At 42.8% G+C, this 18,854-nt stretch overlaps 1 protein-coding gene and 1 long non-coding RNA gene across 2 annotated transcripts in view; one reads left to right on the top strand and one right to left on the bottom strand.

Moving 5' to 3' along the window:
* Nucleotides 1-18,854, top strand: part of PDE1C (phosphodiesterase 1C) — a 483,633-nt gene that overhangs the window by 126,798 nt on the left and 337,981 nt on the right. The window lies entirely within an intron of this gene.
* LOC149864542 (uncharacterized) overlaps nt 741-18,854 on the bottom strand; it is a 49,379-nt gene continuing 31,265 nt past the window's right edge. Inside the window, exon 3 of the long non-coding RNA XR_016442760.1 lies at nt 741-801. This is a non-coding gene — a long non-coding RNA (uncharacterized LOC149864542). The remainder of the gene's footprint in view (nt 802-18,854) is intronic.

Here is an 18,854-nt window from a genome sequence, read left to right on the forward strand (position 1 = left end):
AGGACACAAGGGAGGAAAGCTAACTTGAACTACAGCAAGACAGCCGTGATTTTTGTGAACGTAGCAAATCAGCTTCTAACATTTTTCTGGACAAGTCAGATGAAATCCTTTTAAACTAAAGGGATAAACTGGTCTTCAATTCCTATTTATTAAAAAATAAATTGTGGGTGTAAACCAGTAGGCTAACTCTCGGGTATTGTTTTGTGGCAGCTGTGGTTAAATGTTGATTTTTCAGGGGTTACCATTAATGTGCCAATTTGAAACCATAATCTAAGTGCTGGATGCCAAGGCTCAGATTATTTTAACTGTAAAAAGACTTGTAATTTATAGTAAAACATATAAAAGAGAAAACTCCCCACCCAAAACAGTGCATAAAGAACTTTTGCTCATGGATATCTCAACAGTTCTACCATCATAGTTCTACCATCTACCATCCTCTCCATGCTAAGAGAGAAGACTCCTTTGAGCATGCTTCCTTATGATCAGTACAGTTTCCCAGAGGTTGGTCATGGCCCTACCATTAAGTAGGTTAACATAATCAGTTTCCAACAGTCATTGAATAAAAGATAATTTGTTCCAGGAGCATGGACTGAAGACCAGATATCTCCCTATTTCTGGAGGGTGAATGCCCTAATAACTAGGCTACAGAATTATTTTTTTCTCATTCTTTTGCTCAATGATGCTTGACTTATTTTCTGCATAGTAGAATAGTTTAATCAGAAAAGATAAAGAATACTACATACCTGTACTCCGCTAGGAAGAGACTTCTCCAGGGAAGTGAAGGATGCGGCTTTAAACCCCCTGTCCGGAAGAAGGGAATTAACACCCATGTTACTTTTCCGTTGGAGTAAATTCAGTCTAGTGCTGAGGTAAGTAGAGGATCGGTATATATTTTAAATGTGCTACTTAAACCTTCTTTTAACACCTTTGTGAAGGGGGTGATTTTCACCTTTACTGAATAGAACTAGGCAAGTGATTTCTGCTTGAAGGTTAAGGCGGTAAAGTTTTCTTTCTAAAGACAGTGTGATATATTGCACACTTTCCCCCTACAGTCTTGGAAATATTAGGCTGGGGGCTAGCCAAGAGGTTTAAAAAGATCCTTATTTTGTCATATTTGAAGTCAAAAGGCATTGAAAATATGTCTGAAAATGTTTATAACTTTTTTTATTACAGTCACCTTTATGTTTCATTTTCCTCCAGAATTATGGAAAGCATTGAGGTTTTTTGTGAACCACATGGCCTGTGTTCTTTTAAAATTACTTTTCTTACTTCTAAAGAAACATAAATTTGCCTTTTAAATCTTCTGTTTTTGTTATTGCTTGTGCAGTAACACAAGGGCTCCAGCACTGGGTGGCAGTGACTCAGAGTTGACATTCCCACTGGGGCCAGTGGCCTCTTTCCCATATCCAGATGCCACCCCTGCAGAGGCAAGAGACAGAAGCCTTTTGTGAGAATTTGCAACATTTCAAAAATAAGATGCTCTGCATTGGGGGCAGTATGCTGCCTAGCCTCAGATAGGGGTTTGGCCATGACCGGGCAGGCCCAGACAGCCACCAGCTGAGCCCCCTATCCCTGCTTGCTCCTTTGGGTCCAGTGGACCACTGGGTGCTGGTCGCAGGCAGCCTGCCTCCTCCTTCCCAGGGTGGGGCAGGCCGGGACCCCACTTCCCCATCTTTCCCTCTGCAAGTGAGCCACTCTGCTGTGCTGCCTCCCAGTCCATGACGTGTGGGTTTGGGGCATGTGGGGCTCCCAGACAACTGGGGTGAGGGGCTGGTCATGCACCTATCCTCCCCACTGGGGGGCCTCTCTGTGGAGGCAACCCAGGGCTGACCCCCCCACACCACCGCTGCACCCTGAATGTGCCCCTGCTTCAAGTGTCCTGGGTGGTGTGCGATGAGCTGTTTCTGCAGGCTGAGGGGTGCCCGAGCCACTATGCCCTTCTGCTGCTGATCCTCCTGGTGCCCTGGGTGCACCTGTACTCCTGGTTTGGGACCCTGAGCTATGACAGCATGGAGGGCAAGTCTGGGATTCCCTGCAATCTCCACCACTGCCTGGAGGGTTACTGTGGTAGCACTATATGTCTTTGCCCCCTGCTACTGAGGAGGACATTGCCACTGGCATCAACTATTTCCTTGAGGTGTGAGAGGCCTGTACCCACCCAGCAGTGGGAACAGGGGCTGCTGAGTAAAGTTTTGAACTGTGTCCCACCTCTCTGCATTCTTTGGGGGGCAACTCAGGGCCAGGAGAGTGCAGGCAGGGCTGGGGGGGCAGGGGCTGGGGTGGTGGTTGGGCTCAGGGGCAGGTTGGGTGCTGGGAGGGCTCTCTCCCCAGTGTGGGACTTACCATGTGGCTGGAGTTGGTGTGGCTGGCAGCTGGGTGCAGGTCTCCCCATCGGTGACAGCATCCAATTACACCTAGTGTCTTTGGCCCATGGTGTGCAATGGGCTGGGACCCAGCCAGGGTTGTGTCCAAGGAGAAACCGGTGGTGTTGATGGCTAGTGGTGATATGACTAGCTGATCTTTGTGGCAGGATCTGGGGCTATACAAGGGCCAAGGTAGCCACTGACCTGGGCTGCCCGAGCTGCTAGTGCATATAACAGCTATGGAGGTGGGAAGGGTTGGGCACTGAGTGTGTGAGGGCCCCTCCTCTGGTGACATGTCAGTAGAGGGTCAGGGTGGAGCTGGGGCTCAGGCAGACTGCCCCACTGGTGAAAACTTAAGGGTTGTGGCGTGGGTCCTGGGGTGCTAAAATCTGGTCAACTGCCACATAAAGGGCAAGGTCTTGTGGGTACAACCAGACCAATGATTGTGGTTTGTCATGGCCGCCCATTGTGCCGGTAAAGTCTTGACCTTCATGCAGCACTGCCACACTGACTGGTTGTACCCTTGCATCCCTCATGACATGGCCTCATAAATGTGGGTGTTCAACTTCCTGCCCCACTTGAACTGCCTCTGGACCTCTGTATTGCCTCAGAGCACAAGGTCCCCAATCTCCTCCTTGTTCCATCTGGGGCCCTGGGTGAATGGCATGGATGTGCTCACATGGGCAGAGCTGGGCTTCGACAGGGAGGATGCAGATGACATCATGCATCCTGTACCAGTTTTCTGGGCCCCCGCTCACCTGTCCCCATGTTCCTGGACTTGGGCAGCTGCCAGAAGCACCCAGTGCAGGGGCATGGCAAGGGACAGCAGAGGCTATGCCTTACAGTGCTTGCAGGTGCAGGGCAGGCTGCTCAGGGTGAGCAGCAGGGAACTGGTGCTGGCCCTGCTGCCAGAGGTAACCAGCAATCAGCCCTGTGAAGCTGTCAGGGCTGGGCAGGGGGTTCAGCAGGCTGCAGCCTTTTTCAGCACCCATCTGATCTAATAGGGGTGCCCTGGCAGCTGTGTGGCCCTGCAGTACCCAAGCAGTAGCTTTGGCTTCTAGACAAGCAGGCAGAGGCAGACTATTTCCTGTCTAGGGGGGCACACAAAGCCTATAGTGCTGTTGTGGAGTGTACAGGCTCCTTTAGGCTCCTGGTGTATGTGCCCCCGGGCACAAAATGGCTGCTGGCATTTATAGAGTCAGCTCAGAGGCAGCCTAGCCCCAGGGCAGGAGAAGCTCTGAGCCAGGGGACCTGGGTCTGGGCTCAGGTCAGCCCCCAATGGTAGGGCAAACCCAGCACTAAACAGTGCTGGGTTGTGTCAACATGTGTGTTACTGTATATTAACTAATTGCGCCTAAATTTGATATCAAATTTAGGCACACTTAGTTATTTTTACTGTACAGTACAGGCATGCATGTGTAGACATGTGCCCATACTACGCAATAAATGAGGTTAATGCTCAGTAACACATCTCATGTAGATACACCTAATAATGCTGAATTTAAAACATTTGTGATGAGTTAGGGTGGAAGTGGAATCTTTAAGTATGACCCTTCTTTCCAATGAATAAAGAAGAGCTGTCTTAACAGACTGCATATTATTTAGGTTGATTCTTAAAGCTCACATGAGATAAAAATAACCGTCTTTAAAAATTTACAGAAGTGGAAATATGACATTGAGCTCATTTCTCAAAGAGAATCTCCTGCATGTTTTGTTTCCTCTGTTTCTGGTCAAATTTTTTTTGTTAATCAGGGTTTGCTTCTAGTATTATATTTATTTATGTTTGACATTTATAGATTCATAGATTGTAGAGTTGGAAGGACCCCGAAGCATCATCATGTCCAACCCTCTGTCCCAGGCAGGAAAAGGACCAAGGCTAGATGACCCCAGCTGGTGCCTATCTAGCCTCCTCTTGAAGACCTCCAAGTTAGGTGACAGTACCACCTCTCTTGGCAGCCCATTCCAGCTTCTGGCCACCCTTACTGTGAAAAATTTCTTCCTAATGTCTAACTTGAATCTACTCTCCACTAGTTTGTACCCATTATTCCTAGTTACTCCTAGGCATGCCCTGGTAAATAGTGCATCTCCAACTGTCTGTTGTCCTCCCTTGATAAACTTATAGGCTGCTACAAGGTCTCCTCTCTGACATCTCTTGTGAAGGCTGAAGGATCCAGATCTCTCAACCTCCCCTCATAGGGCTTTGTATGGAAGCCACTAATCATACGAGTGGCCCTCCTCTGGACCCTGTCCAGATTCTCTGCATCTCTCTTGAAGTGTGGCATCCAGAACTGGGTACAGTACTCCAACTGCAGCCTGGCCAATGCTGCATAGAGGGGGAGAATTACCTCCCTCGATCTGTTGGTCATGCATCTGCTAATTCACGATAAGGTGCGATTGCCTTTGTCGATGGCTTCATTATACTGTTGGCTCACATTTGTCTTGGAGTCAACGATGACTCCAAGATCCCTGTCAGCCACTGAGCTGCTGAGGAGGTCATCCCCAACCTATAGGTGTGCTGGGGATTCTTCCTTCCTAGGTGGAGTGCTTTGCATTTGTCTTTGTTGAATTGCATCCTGTTTCATTCTGCCCATTGACACAACCTGTCCAGATTGGCCTGTATCTGCTCTCTGCCCTCCGGTGTGTTAACTTTGCCCCCCATAACTTGGTGTCATCTGTGAACTTGGACAGGGTGCTCTCCACACCCTCATCCAAATTGCTGATGAAGATATTAAATAACACTGGTTCAAGGACTGACCCCTGTGGGACACCACTGCCTACCTCCTTCCAGGTCAAAAATGATGCATCCACCACGACTCTCTGGGTGCGGTTCCTAAGCCAGTTTGCCACCCACCTCGCTGTCAGCCTTCACTCCACAGCCTGCTAGCTTCCTTATGAGAATAGGATGCAAAACAGTATCAAAGGCCTTCTTAAAGTACAGGTAGATGACATCTGCCTCAGCTCTAATGTCAAGGCAGTGTGTTACTCGGTTTTAAAAGGCTATAACTTTTGTCAGGTAAGAACCCATGCTGGTTTTCTTTCAGCATCATTTCACCTGTTGGGCCTTCACAAATGCACTCTTTAATGATTTTTTCCAGTGTTTTCCCAAGGATAGATCTAAGACTGACTGGCCTAAAGTTACCCAGCTCATCCATTCTCCCCTGCTTAAAAACGGGCACCACATTGGCTCTTTTCCAGTCCTCAGGGACCTGGCTGGGGCACCATGAGTGATCAAACAGCTGTGCCAGTGGCTCAGCTATGACACTGGCCAATTCCTTCAGCATCCGTGGATGGAGGTCACCCGAGCCTGCTGACTTGTACCCATCCAGCCCCTCCAAGTGCTCCTTAACTAAGCTGAACTAACCATTGGCAGTCTAGTGCCTTCCAGACATATATCTATGTTCAAATTGGGGGAATTGTCTTGGCTAGGACTTAGGAATACTGAAGCAAAGAACTCATTGAAGAGCCCTGCCTTTTTCCCTGTGTCAGCCACCAACTGTCCTGAATTGTCCTGCAGGGGCCCTATGTTACTCTGCGCCTTCCTTTTGCTTGCTATGTATCTGTAGAAGGACTTTTTATTGTCCTTGATTGTTGTAGCCAGCCGAAGCTCCAGTCCCGTCTTGGCCTGCCTAACTGATTCCCTGCAATAGCATGCCAGAGGGGTAAATTCCTCCTTGGTGGCTCTACCCCACTTCCACTGACTATACATCTCTTTCTTTGCCCCAAGTCTTATCTGGAGTTCCCTGTTCAACCTAGGGGGATTTTTAGTCCCCTTTCCAGCATAATGGAATAGTCTCCTTTTGTGCCCCAAGGATCACTCCCTTGAGAAACTGCCAACCCTCCTGGACCCCCATATGCTTGATGCTCTTGAGCTAGCCACCTCGCTAACTAGACTTGTCACAAACTACAGTCCAGATAATTTGGAGTAAACACTCTATTTTATAATTTACCATAATTTTTCATGAATCCTATAATAAGTTATTTTTATTTTGAATGTTACCTGATCAGATATTCAAAGTATTAAACATGAAGTGGGTGTGATGCTTTTAAAACAATCATTTGAATTTTATAGCCTTAATTTAAATTCTAGATACTCAATAAAATTAAAAAGAAATATGTCTATATAAGTTTTAATACTAGGGAGTCATAGATGCACATTAATTCAGTTTTAAGCAGCTATGGGTAATGGAAGTATCATTTATTGCATGCCTAGCCATCTAGTTGTAGTTATGCTGTTGAAGTTTACAGCATAATAATCTAACAATGCTGTGACCTCCCCACAAGATTTCTTTATCTATATTTGAAGCATCTGCATTTAGGATTACACTTTCAAGGTGTAATCAAAAAATTAAAAGCTGATAACCAGTTAAAATTACATTGCTTTTAGCCATTCTTGTTACTTCTTGCATACCTACTGTGTTGATGTGATTTTTTTCCCCTTCTGAGTTGCCAGTAGTGAAACCGTAAAGTTGGACCCATCTGCATACCGCCTTTATTCAAATATAAGAAGACCCCCAATAATTAGATTCTATATGTGGAATATTTATAAATTTCTTATAAATTTCTAGGTATAGAGCAGGGGCGGGAAAAATGTGGCCCACGGGCTGCATGCGGCCCACCAGGCCATTCTATCTGGTCCATGGGGCCCCTACAAAATTAAAAAATAAAAAAAATTACCTGCCCCTGGCTGCCTGTCATGCAGCCTTCAATGGTTTGCCAAAACTCAGTAAGCAGCCCTCTGTCCAAAATAATTGCCTGGCCCTGGTATAGAGCCTAATTTTTGAAGACCTGTCTTGAATTGGTTACCCTCCCACTGTCACATCAGGGAAAATAAATCTGTGGGGTCTTTTAGCCACCTTGCCCTTTGCCTCCCCTCAAATTCTTCTGCCTGCATCAATCCTTCCCCCCCTTATTGCCAGACCCTGCTCTCCTTGAGCACATGGAAGTGAGGAGCAAATTTGAGAACACTGACTTTGAAATATGTGTAACTGTAGTAATTTGCATATAGTATCTATAGACTTAGCTAATCCAGAACGGATGCATTTTGCCTTTTTTGAAACTGCTCCACTTTTTAGCATAGGTACTCCATAAACACTTAAGCAGCACTTTTGTTTCTACTTATATATAAGGACCTACTAAAATCATGATTTCATGAAGTTCACAGAAACTGTGAAATTGGGCAATGCCTGTGAAATCTGCACCCCTCCCAACCCCCCCCCCCAACTTTCTGCAACTATATCAGAGGGGTGTGTGTGGTGGGGGGGCAATGTGGTCAGCCTGCAAAAATGGCAGTTGGCACCATGATCTCCCTGTGAGATCAGCTGGCCACCTCCTCAAATTGGGTAGAATTCTACTTATATCTAGTACAAGTTATGCATGCTATTAGTCCAAAACCAAAAGGCTCATGATTTACCATATAGTTCATTGGGTGGGGCCCCAGCAGAGTCAGCAGTGTTTAAAACCATGGTGACCCCACAGCTCAGCACTGCCCAGTACTGCTTCAGATACCTCCCACAAAGGATCCATATGTTAATTACTGCCCTCCTCCCCAACTCATGGCTGGAACTGGGTATTCTTGTTATAAGTCCTAGGATGCTCCAAAAAATTTATATGCAGATGAGGTGTAGGAAAACCTGGTTTGGGTCTACCGCATAGAAGGAAGAGCCACACTAATCACATATACCAGGCTAAGAGAGGGATTCTGGATGAATTGTTTGGGGCCTCATCTGATGATGTCTGCCAGACATTTAAGGCTGGTGAAGAAACAGGAATAATTGAAAATGGGGAAGGAAGGCACAGTTCAGCTCTTGGAGTAAAGAGGAAATTGAAATGCATGCAGTGTAGTGGCTCACCATGACTTGAAAAAGGGTCATTGCTGAGGAGGACTGGACTCAATGGGCACTGTCATATATCTTATATATTTTATATATATGGGCTGTACAAATCTTTCCTTGTTGTAGGTGCCCATCAACATATTGCTTTTTTGCTTCTTATGGGCTCAGATCAAGCCCGGCAGCCCGGCACAAGCCTGACTACTGCCCTGAAACTTTTGTTGATGACCCAAGAGGCAGGAGTAGAGAGCAACGATGTGGTGGTGGCCATGAATGCTGGTGAGCTGAGAGTAGATAAGCAAAGATCAGAGGACAGAAGAGACCAGATGAAGCAGAGTCACTAATATGGAAAATCAGACTGAGAGCTGGAATCTGGTTGGTAGCTGGTGCAGCGATAAATGAAGATGAAAGCGAAAGTAGCTGAAACTGCACAGGGAAGAGAAAGCCAGAAGAAGAGAGACAGGAAGAAGATGGAGAGCAGCCAGACTGCAGAAAGCAGCAGCAGGAACCAGAGAGCTGAAGAAGAACAGAGAGGAGGAGCCAGACAATGGAATCTAGAAGAGGAAGGTGAATGGAGCTGGGACAATGGGGACAAGGAGCCCAGTGAGACTTTGAGGCTGATCATGCAACAATGACTAGAAAGAAAGCACAGGAGAGATGAACTAGGGAGAGGTATGACTTTTTTGACTGGATTTTGATCAATATTTTGGAAGTGAATCCTGAGTACTTACAGTACATAATGGTCTACCCAAATGGGAGGTCATGGGGTTTCATCTTCTGGCACAGAAGGGCCTATGAGCAGTTCTAGAGAAACTCCAAGGAAATGGAGGAGAAGGAAGAACTGCTAGGACTGATTTTTACCACAGAACCCTAAAAAGGTGCCCATCAGCATTTTTTGTACCGGGGAGGCTGTCCAAGCTTGCTTTGGCCTCTCTGAATACCAGCCTGGCATGTCAGTACCTCCAGGCCCAGGGCTCATTTCCTCTAGGGGAGAAACTGTTTTTTTTTAATTTATTTTTTTTTTATAAGGAACACACACACACACACCCCCACACACACACACACACACACACACAGCTTCCCATCAGCATGTTTGTCCAGTATGGGCTATATATTTTATTATAATGCTCAGTGCTGGCTGCATTTGATGAACTTCATTGTTGATTTCCATTACTGAGTGCATAATGCTTCTGGCAGCAGTTTAATGATAGATAATGCATTTAATGAGGTTTACTTGTAAGCAAATGTAAGATGAGGAGCTCTTTTCCCTACCTTGATTGTGGAAAAAAATGTTTATTTTGTATTCAAGCAAATATGGTATATTTGAGGAAATCTCTTGTCACTCAGAGTGTATCATTCAGCTGCAGCAGACCCCAATTTCATGATAGAGTGCTTCATTATGTGAACTTCCATGACAAAATCTGATTCTTTTGTTCATAAAAGAACCAAATATTCTAGTTCAAGTATTGCGGGTTCCTATGGCCTTCCTCCCTTATTCAACACAATTTGCAGTTACAAATAGCTGTATTGCGCTTATGAAAACTACTCATATGATTAAGGATTGACAATTATATAGTATATTTTAAGCTCCTTGCAGACAGGGTTGGCATTTCCTCAGTGTTCTAGGTAGTGCAAATGAGATGGTGGGGGAATCAACAGTATGAAGAGGACACTGTTGATCTCCATATTAGGCTAATCTTTCCTTCTTTGTGATCACAGAGGTAAAAAAAAAAAAAGTGAACAAAATGAAAAGAACCTCTGCAAACCTTTGATCATGAATATTTGAGGAAATCTTGTCCTTTTTTCTGCTTCATGAGTTCTTGAGGCTAATCATTAAAACAGTTGGATTCTGAATTCTTCTTGTCCTTTGTCTAATTATTTATTGGTGGTGTAATTCTGTGAAGTACAGAGGAGGCAGGTCAATTACTGTAAGTGAAACTGACAGAGAAATGCCTGGAGCTGGAAGAGAAAAAGTGCTTAATAAACTGCTAGATTTGAGAAGATATGACACTGATGTAATAGGGGAGACAAAAGAAAATGTAAATGTTACAGAATGTGTTTTTTTGGATGTAGATTATACTTTTAATGGTACATTAGTTCTTGTTGATTGACAATGGATTTTTTTCTGAAAAGCATGTGGCATACAAATGAAGGCAAAATTAACTGCAGTCATTGTTTCTACTCTGAATATGCAGTCAATTAATAATAATACTAAAACTCAGCACTTCACTGTTGATCTAAAAGCAATGTTCAAAAATGGGTACATTTTACTAATTTCATTTTACAGATGGGTGAAACACCTTGCTCAAGGTCACACATAAGACACTGACAGAGCAGTGAATAGAACTCAGCTCTCCTGCCTTCTTGTCTAGTGCCCTGTGTACTGGACCATTATTATTTCAGCTCTTAGAGTAAGAAAATGTTCTGGAAATACATTGTTGTAGAATTCTTGACTGACTTTATGTTGCAGACTAATCAAACCTCTCCAGTATAAAAAGATCTCAATAAAACAGATTGACTTTAGTTTGTACAGTACTCTCTGTTCCCTTTGCAACTTTGTAACCAGCAGAAAAATAGTCATCAATCAGTGCCAGATTTTCTTATTTATTTCCTACTTTTAAAATGATTTTTGTAGCAGCTAACATGATTGCAGTACATCATTATTACTAAACAGAGCTTTTAAGTCAGAGAAGAAAAAGATAAATGAGAGAGTCTGTTTCATGGTGGCTATGAAAATGATACAAATATGAATTACAGCTTGTAACAGAACTCATGTAAGGGTATGTTCATTCAGTTCTTTACTTTGAGGATTGTCACGATGTATGTCTATCTCCAATAGGTGTTCAGTGAAGTGAAAGGTATATGAGGTTACATTCTGATAGAATGAGGTGTCATTAGCATCAAGTTTGTTTTGCTGGAGAATTTGGAAGCCAGAGAAGAAAGAGAAGGTCCTGCTTGTGAAGATACACCATTTTGTTGTATGCTGCAAGGAAAATAACTTGAGAGATTTATACGGTGGGTCTTTTCTGGTTATCTCATCAGGATATACAAAGAAAACACTCATGAATATACAGGAAGAAGAATATCTTATCCTGTGGAACCTATTAGCTTATTCACTGTTAATTCTCATTTCTATGTTTGTACAAAGTCTAGAACAATGGGGTTGTGGTCCATGGTGGAATTTCACAATGCATACAAACAAGAACAGAAATAACAATAATGAATTCTAGAACACATTTCTAGGCTTGGTTGGTCTTTCTTCTTTTTCTTGGAAGTGCATTCCTTTTTAAAAATGTATTATAATGCTGTTCCTGAAAACTAGAAACTGTTAATGACACACTGAACAAATTTCTTCTTATTATTCATTAGTTTTCATTACAGTAAAACTAGATGCCCCAAAGCAACAGGAGCCCAGGTGCTGTAGGTGTGGTAGAGATGCATCAGGAAAGCCATTATTTTACCATATGATATATGTCAGCAGAATGACCTGAATTTCATAGACATAGATATTAGGGCTGGAAGGGACCTCACAAGATTATCGGGTCTAGCCCTCTGCCCAAGGAGCATAAATGGTTTGTGACTATTAGATCGTGTCTTCCCTTTGGGTGTCCTCATGAATGGCATGTGCCCCCAGCAGCTGGGGGGGGCACAGCTGCACTGCTGGCATTGGGAGCCTGGTGGCAGCAGTGGGAGCCCAGTGGCAGTAAGAACGGAGCTCCTGCAGATGCTGCCAGCACTGTTGGTAGTGGGGGGGGAGCACTGACTTGGGGTCGGCGACCACCTGCAGATGCTGCAGGCAGTGTTGGCAGCGGGCAGCAGCAATTGTGAACTGCCCACAGACGACACTAACATGTGGGGGGAAGCACGCACGCTAGAAGGGAGGAATAGGTTGCAATCAGACCTAGACAGGTTACAGGGGTGGGCAGATGAGAACAGGATGCGGTTCAACACTGACAAGTGCAAGGTGCTGCACCTGGGGAGGAAGAACCAGCACCATACCTACAGGCTGGGGAACTCCCCTCTCATCAGTGCAGAGGCAGAAAAGGATCTTGGAGTCATCATTGATGCCAAAATGAACATGGGCTGGCGGTGTGGGGAGGCAGTCAGGAAGGCCAACCGTACCTTGTCATGCATCTACAGATGCATCTCGAGCAGGTCCAAAGAGGTGATCCTTCCCCTCTATGCGGCACTGGTCAGGTCGGAGCTGGAGTACTGCATCCAGTTCTGGGCTCCGCAGTTCAAAAGGGATGTGGACAACATGGAGAGGGTCCAGAAGAGGGCCACTTGCATGATCTGGAGTCAGCAGGGCAGGCCCTACAAGGAGAGGCTACAGGACCCAAATCTCTTCAGCCTCCACAAGAGAAGGCTGAGGGGGGATTTAGTGACCTGTTACAAACTAGTCAGGAGTGACCAGCAGGCACTGGGGGAGTCTCTGTTCCCCCGAGCACTACCAGGAATGACCAGGAATAAAGGTCACAAGCTGGCAGAGGGTAGATTTAGGTTAGATATCAGGAGGCGCTACTTCATGGTCAGGGCGGCTAGGATCTGGAACCAACTTCCAAGAGAAGTGGTGCTGGCTCCTACCCTGGGGATCTTTAAGAGGAGGCTGGGTGAACACCTCCTTTTTCCTGCCTTGGCAGGCAGTCAGACTTGATGATCTGCTCAGGTCCCTTCTGACCCAACAAACTATGAAACTATGAAACCTCCGGCAGTGTTGACAGTAGGGAGTGAGCGGCAGCCACCTGCAGGCACTGCCGACAGTGTTGGTGCCCCTTTTTTACAGGGGTTGCACCGCCACACTCAGTGGGTGCATGTGCACCCACATGCACCTCCTACACGTTGCCCCTGGGTGTCCTAGTGAACAAACGTTTTCACAGTTCCTGATACACACCCCTTGTATACTTATAGGCTGCCACCAAGTCACCTCAGAGCCTTCACTTCTTTAGGCTGAAGAGTCCTGTGCCTGTCAGCCTCTCCTCATAAGACCTGCTCTCTTGACCTCTAATCATGAATATGGCTTACACTTGCTTTTAGGTTATTTCTGCCTTGCACACTCACTTCCGATGTTGTTTTGTTTACAATTTTGACAACATAGCAATTTTTTGTTGTGTTGATTTCATGTGCTTTCAATATGAAAATCAATTTTATTTGTATTTTGGCATCCTTTGCTTGGAAACAGTATGCACTGTAATGGAATTTTCTGTGAAAATGAGCCAGAGGGCATCTCCATTTTCCCACATTTTGTGCATTTAACTTTTGAAATCCCGTTTCTCCTATGGAAGAAAGTATATCGAAACCCCCGTACATTCTACTCCCCTGCCCTTTGCTTTCTTCCTTTGCCCTCAAAATAATGCAAATGCAACTATCTGATTTGATAGAGTGATTTGCTAAAAGGAGATTATGACCAAAGAGCACCTCTATTTTAACTCTAAAGTTATAATGTAAGAGGAAACTCATGCTCTTCCTAAATATCAGGACCCTGCCTCTGGTAGCTAGAAAGGTGAGAATTCATACTCTTCCTTAGGAAGGCTTTACTCTGTACCTGCCTGGTTACAAGTGAAAACCATGAAGAGTTCATTACTTCATTGGACATTTCCCTAACATCTAATAGATTTTTTTTCACAGCATTCTTTTCTGCAGTTGATACTTCAAATTGGGCATAAAGGAAGCATTGCTAAGCAGCTATTTTGAGGCTGAATGAGACCCACAGCCTCCCCTTTGTTTTTATTATCTGTCTGTGTTGTGTTTCCTCCTAGTTTTTCCTTGCTCTTCATTTAGGAATGAGATTTTATTTCTTAACATTGTTGCTTCTGTCATCACTCATCGCCACAAAAGGGAGATGATGGCCACACTCTGATGTTTATGGAAAAATTTAATGAGCCAGCAATTTCTTGAAAAAAGCGTCTTTTCACTTTTGTCTGAATCTGCATGAGAAATATTCATACCTTCATCGAAAAATGAAAAGGTGGGCTAGGGAGATAAGATGCATGAAATCACCACAAAAAGATGGAAGGGGAAAAAAAACCATACGAAAGTTTGCCGGAGGAACTGGAAAGAGCCCATTTCTTCTCTCTTGTGCTAATTTTACCCAGTTTGCACAGTGAGGAAGGAGCTACAACTTATACATATTCCCAGCATGCAGCTCGGATCATTTGGAAAATGGCTTTGCTTGATAGATATAATGGTTCAAATTCATCCCTCATATTGCGTTAGGAAAACAATTGGTATTAGATTAGGGACTCTAAGAAAAGTAATCAAGTCATACCAAGGTTGAATTTGGACCAGTGTCTTTAGCTGGAAGCTTGTAATTCTCTTCAAAGTAGTATTTTGCAAATACATAGTATGGTTTATTAATCCTGACTTCATGTAAACAGAGTCTATGGACAAGAATGTTATTGAACTTGCAGCTCTTCTCACTCTGGGATGTACTTCAATAATAAGATAGTAAACTTTTCCCTTTTCTTTTTAAAAAGAACATGCAAACTTCTTTTGTTGGGCTGTGAGGGCCTGGCAGTGCATAATTCATTGTGAAATGAAACCTATATGCTAGGGCCACGGAGACCTAACAGCAGAATCAGATTAATGAAGCCAACAATTCAACAATATTTGTTTCCCAAACTATAACCTGTTTTTTCCAGTTATAAAATAAAATAGATTGTCTGCAAAACAGAATATTTTATTTAGTTTAAATAAAGATGGTGGACCAGATTCTTAGTTGACATAAACTGTCATAGTTACATTGAAGTCAGTGGCCAGCTCTTCAGCTGAACCAAATTGGTCAGCTCCATTTCCATCCGCAGAGGGTATAACACAGCATATCACTTCCAATATTTGGGTCAGGGTTTTTTTGAAGCAAACAAACCCTTTGGTATTTAATGTATATATTTTGATTTACCTTTAGGCTGCAAAGAAGATTCATCCCCTTCCCACTCCTTTTTACACATGGGGGGAGGAGAGGTCTAAAGTAAAGCCATGAAATAATGAAGTATCACTTAATTCAGAAGTTCTGGAGCTCTGGAATGGTTATCTGTAATCGAAAATGCTACTTCAAAGAATCACCTGCCACCTGGCAGATAAAGATGAAGAGGGGAATGTGAAGAGGTTTTAGGGTATCTGTACCATTAGAGTACCAGTGTCTTATTGGAATTAGAACATAAAAACATTCCGCTAATCAGAGTACTTATGCTTTTTAGGTCTAGAGACATTTCGTATGAAAAGTTTTAATAAAAAGCATGCTCCTGTGTTATCCTCTTACCCACGATCCTGATAATTGTATTGATTTTGCTGAACCCTGCATTTTGCTGGACGGAGGCCAAATCCTGAAACATTTTTGTGAGCTGATTTTTTTTGTTGCACTTGTAATGCTCCTAGTTCTTGATTGTTTTAACATTCAGCTATTTTCTTTTCTCTTTTATTTTTACAATCAGACTTCAGCTACTCCTTTGTAGTTACTGGTTGATTTTTTTATTCTAGAAAATAATAGTTTCATAAAGAAAATAGATACCTACCTAAGAGTGGGATGCTAGCATATATTACTTTATGGTGTATTACAATACAGTATGTATTTTGTGAGCAAAGTGGTTTAAGTGAGTAAAAATAACTAGAGCTGTTTTATTCTGGCTTGTTTGTGAATGGTTTGTGCAAATAATGGGTCTCAGTTTCTCTCTCATTGACATAAGTATGGGTTCCCCACTGAATTCAATAGACATAAGATCATGCTCTATTTTTGCATTGTGTTCAGATGCATTTACAAGAGCTGGATTTCCCCATCTCTCCCTCCCTCCTGTACCTCCTTTGCTTTGCAACTCCATAGAGAAATAAAATGCATTTTTACAATCCCAGGCAGGCATCCATTTTGATTTCTATATTGATTTTACTGACATAAGAAGTGGAACAGACTTTGTACTGGGACATCATCTTAGGAACTGCATGAATGTAATTTCTATTAATCTCTTGGTCAGAGCTGAATGACTGATGCAATCTAAAACATTAATTCCAAATAGAGAACTACAGAAATGCTTGCCATGAACCTTTCCTACCTAGAAAAATGATTTGGGGGAACTCAGGAAATGTGGAAAATGTAAAAATTAATGGGCACAGTACTGTACCACATAAAGAGACTTTCTAAGAATACAACTGCTTCCCCATAACATTTTTGGAAGAATAGTATTATTCTAAGGTGTCAGCACTCATGCACAGCAACTACACAGTGATAAATTACCACTACGTCTTCCCAAGAATAAAGAAATACCATGATATTTTTTGCCATGATTATTGTTGAGTTTTTATATAAATATATACAGGTTTCCAAAAGATCAGTAGGTATACATATAATCTCTCTCACATCTATCTAGCTGTCTTTTGGAAATGGTATGTAAACTTCCACCCTAAATGTGTAATAAAAGCATAAACTGCATGTAAGTGCCAAAAATGCTACTTGTGTAACTGTAAAACAGCTACTTGGGCATGTAAAATGAATTATACATTTTTCCTTTGTTGTTTCTTCTCTTCCGCATTGCGAAGAGAATGAAGAGTAAGTTGAATATCTACAGCAGAACTACAGGAACTGAAACAGGTTTTGGGATGTGATTGGTGGAACTGCTTAGTTTTGGGTTCATTGTTTGATTTGTGATGGAGTAGGGAACAATGTTCTCTAGCATTTTTTTTGCAAGCAGTTCCCCTGCTTATGGTTACTGTAGATTTATTGCTGTGGTAGGATGAAAAGTAACTGCAATATCCCAAGGGCAAACATTCTCCCTTTAGTACACATGTATAACCCTTATGCATGCTATAAAATTTTAAAGAGTGATAAAAATTGGTCTCATTTCTGTCCTAGTTTTTTGGAGAACCTTGATACACTTATTGAAAACACACATTTTATGCTGTATCATTGTGCTCTGGCAAGTTGCTTTCCTTCAAATGTTCTAGATGCAAAAAGTGAGAGACAGACTGTAGAGAAGAGAGTGCATTTGATATTGCTGGCTATGTTAATGGAAGTTTACACCTATGGCAACCACTTTTAGGGCAAAATACAATGGTACTAATTTACAAAATGGAGGGATGAAGAAAGAAACTCACAGGAATCCCCCTTTCTGCTGGGTTCTGGGGGGAAAGGGAATGGAAAACAAACAGCTAGTTTTTTTAAGTGTCCACCATTCATTATTTTAAGAGCAGCCACTTATATGGGGTCTAATGTTACACTTCTCATACCATGATAATACAAGATTGTTCTGTATCCTGTATTTCAGCATCTTTGTGTGTATGATATACTGTGCGGCTAAACTAATGACTTTCGTATGACAAGAAAAGCCTGGAAAGCGGGCCTCTTCCTTAATTGAGGTTATGCTCTATTTTTTATACAGCTATCCTTTCTCTCTTTAAAGTGGCCATCCTATCTGCCTGCCTACTTTTCTTTCTAAACTCGGTGTGAAATGTCAGTCTTTTAAATGATTTTTTAATGATGACCATTGCAGCACTAACTACAGATAGATAGGTCCTTGGAAACCTTCCTGACAGTTCTGCCCAACGCCCTTGTGATCTGACCTGCTGCACCCTTGCTGTTGCAGTCTTTGACACTCTCTAATAGAAACTACTAATCATACCAATGTGAGTGTTAGTATCTATCCATTGTGTGGAAGTTTAACTTCAAATCAGTTGCAAGTAAAAGCAGCATTGGACCCCTGGCCTGTGGAAATAGTGATGCATTCTCACTCCATATGCCAATGGCTGTCCCTTTAAATGCGAATTAGTGTAACATTGACTTGTAATACACGTGGGCTCATGCTATTCAGCATTAGTACTGAATGGTATTCTACATTCTTTTTCAAAAATGGACTTAAGCAATTTTCTTTTGAGGTGGAAGAAGTGTATTTTTGGCCGTGATCCATTTAATTTTGGATACTGCTGGGTATATTATTAGAAAACTATTCTGCTTAATGTCAGTCTCTTACATTTTCTGTCAGCCCACTTAGACAAACAAAACATTACAGAGATAACCACTGAGCCGTTGTTATCATTTTTATACAAACAGCAGAAATAAAATGCAATCACATGGATTGCAATAGTTTTCTTCTTATGTACCGTTCATTACCTGTTCAAATTTGAGTCCAAAAACAGGCGCATACTATAGCTCAATCTGGACCCCCTATCTTGTCGTATTAACACATTGCTGCTATAAAGAAAAATGTCAAAATCTCTCTTATATCATTGCACTTGCCCCAGTTCTCAGCACCAATCTGCACATCCTGGAGCCTTACCTAGAAAGGAGATGGAATACTCAAGGCTAGAAAAATGAAAGGGCATACAGTTACTAGTGATAGTAAAAAGGTGAGAAGATTAATCAGTATGACACTCCTACCCCGCTTCAGCTCAACAACTTTGTCTTCTTTCATTCCAGGATGAAATTTAAAATGAGGGAAGTTGAGGCACTCCACAGTTTTGCTGTGTTCTACATCAGTGAAATATCACCTGCCTGTTATTTCACACTCAGTAAATACTTGTTTTTCTCTAGCTCTCCATTATATTATTATTTATTGGCTCTAAACCTGTGCCTCTGGTCTCTTATTGGTGAAGAAGTTTCTTTGTCTTCAGATCCTATGAATTATGGCAGTGTTCTTTCATCTCCTAGCCTTTTAATTTTAATCTGTTACAAATCTCATCTTTT

Source organism: Crocodylus siamensis, chromosome 5 (genome assembly GCF_052110815.1).
Source record: "Crocodylus siamensis isolate JL-2025a chromosome 5, ASM5211081v1, whole genome shotgun sequence".
NCBI classification, from domain to species: domain Eukaryota; kingdom Metazoa; phylum Chordata; order Crocodylia; family Crocodylidae; genus Crocodylus; species Crocodylus siamensis.